The sequence below is a fragment of the Vespa mandarinia genome, chromosome 1, assembly GCF_050613455.1.
Source record: "Vespa mandarinia isolate Hongniang chromosome 1, ASM5061345v1, whole genome shotgun sequence".
NCBI lineage: Eukaryota > Metazoa > Arthropoda > Insecta > Hymenoptera > Vespidae > Vespa > Vespa mandarinia.
The window spans coordinates 3,467,501-3,470,000 of NC_140810.1; the positions used below are offsets into that span (position 1 = coordinate 3,467,501).

A 2,500-nucleotide genomic window follows, 5' to 3' on the forward strand; every position below is an offset into this window, starting at 1 on the left:
AATATTTACCGATCTATATATTTTATATACGTAATTCATTTGCAAATAAAATGAAAAATTAGAATCGAACATTGTTGACAAATGAAATATTTATTTACATGTTTACAAATATTACGAATTATTTTCTGAACGAATTTGCGTATACGTTCGAACGAACCAAGATACAAAATTTTACTTCTTCTATCAATTCATGATCGTTACATGGATACTTGTCCTGTATACGTAATAATTTCATTTTATTTGGGAACAAATTAAATTCGTTAAAATCGAACGGGAAATTGAAGTTCTCTTTTTAAATTGAAACATTTTTATTTCAACGGGTACAAGCTAAATGCGTTTTAAACGTGAGGAATTTAATGTCACGTGCAAGAGGCGTGCACGATCGATCCTTGGAAATATTTCACGACGATTTCCTCGACGATTTTCGAACTTACTGTGAAAATACTTTTAGAAACTGACGTTGCGCGCAAAACGACGACGATTCTCCGTTAATGAAAAGATCCTCACATCTTGGTAACGTCGCTCGAAGGTTAAAGCCGTCGTCATCGTCGTCGTCATTGTCGTCTATCGGCATCGCTTTGTAAATACAACGACAACGACAACGACGACGACGACGACGACGACGGTACAGGCTCGCATAAGATATAGTTCGCTCGTATACCATCGAGAATCATAAACCTTGTGACTGAGAGAGTCTCTGTACCCGATCGCGAAAGAACTTTTACAGAAGTGTAAACGGATGGTTGGAACTATCTGTAAGAAAAAGAAAAGAGGAAAAAAAAAGAAAAAAAAAAAAAAAGAAAAAAAAAAGAAACGAAAGAGAGTACGTTGTGGCTTAAACGGAGAGAGAAAAAGAGAAATGGACACTGATAAAAAAGGAGAAAGGAAAAATAGAGTGGAAAAATGGGATGGAAAGAGACGAATGAGAGAATGGCAGAAAGAGATAAAGAGGAAAAGAGGAAAAGAGACAAAAAGAGAGAGAGAGAGAGAGAGAGAGAGAGAGAGAGAGTAACAAGAAAGAGAAGCTGAAAGTCCGAGTAGTAAGAAATCGAGTCGAGAGGAGTGACCAGAGAAAGAAAGAAAGAGTGAAAAAGAGAGAGAGAGAGAGAGAGAGAGAGAGAGAGAGAGAAAGAAATAGAGAAAGAAAGAGAGAGAGAGAGAGAGAGAGAGATTTCCGGTTGAAAAACGATACCCCGATTTCAAGCTGTCGCCGCAGGATCGTTCGGGATCGTACTTTTGCTAGAGCGGTGAAAGATCCTTTGTGGAAAAGAGACGACGACAACGGCAACGACAACGACAACGACGACGACAACGACTACGACAACGACTACGACTACGAGGACGAAGACGACGAAGAAACCAACAATTATCGGTTCGGTAACGAAGTCGCCTCGAGGCGACACCAACGAGAACGAGAAAGAGAGAGTGCAAAGAGCGAGATCTTATCATCCTCTATCGCCACCTCTGCCATCATTGGCACGACCAGCTTTTCCTTTCCTTCTTTCATTCATCCTCTCTCTCTCTCTCTCTCTCTTTCTTTCTTTCTTTATATTTCCCTCTCCTTCGTTCTCTTTCTTTTCTTACTTCCGCTCGTTCTTCGAGATCCAGGCTTTCCCGAAGAGCCGCGTATCTAAATCACATCTTACGGAAAAGTCGAGCTTCTCTCCTTCTTCTTTTCTCTTTCTCTTTCTCTCTTTTTTTTTGTCGATTCTCTTCCTTCTTTACCCCCTCCCACCCCCGCCCCCTACCACCTCTCCGCGCCCCGTTCCACTTCTCAGCCTCTCTTTTTGATCCTTGATCCTACCGAATGACGTTGCGAGCAATTTGCGAGGAGCCAAACGAAAAAACCGTCATCTCATATCTTTTTACATTGAGAAGATTTGCTCTCGTACTTTATAAGGATATGTTTGTTCTTGGCACGTAAAAGAATTTGTGTCACATGTTAAAAAGGAAAAAAAAAAAAAAAGAAAAAGAAAAAAGAGAGAAAAGGGAAAGAGGGAGAAATAGCTAAGGATCTTTTAGACTCTTTAGATCAAGAGAATTATGGTTGGTAATACTTCAGAGGAAACGTCACGTCATTATCTTTCTAAATGAGATTCGTCATCTCGTAATTAACAGGTGTTAAATTTCAAAGACCACAATCGTAACAGATTCCACGTAATAAAATGAATGAGGTTGATATCTATATAGATATAGTATATGTATAGTATATCTATGAGTCGATTTCTAAGTGGTAAAATTATTTTTATTTCGTTCTCATACATATTAAGCATATATTTTTATTTCCTTTTTTATCCTATATCCTATTTGACTATAGTGCAATTAGAGTAATGCATTTGGATGAATCGACGTGTGTAAAGAGATCGAATGGGTTTGGAAGAAGAGTAGATGGGATGGATGACCGTGAGGCACCGGGATAGGGCATCGAAGCGCCGAGGCAATTTGATTTTTGAAAATTCGTCGTCCGACCGTACCGAGCATCGAGCTTCGCCACAAAGCG

At 39.4% G+C, this 2,500-nt stretch overlaps 1 protein-coding gene across 5 annotated transcripts in view; it reads right to left on the reverse strand.

Moving 5' to 3' along the window:
- The window catches only part of LOC118444852 (uncharacterized), a 251,424-nt gene that overhangs the window by 38,466 nt on the left and 210,458 nt on the right, over positions 1-2,500 (reverse strand). The gene's annotated exons all lie outside the window — the stretch shown is intronic.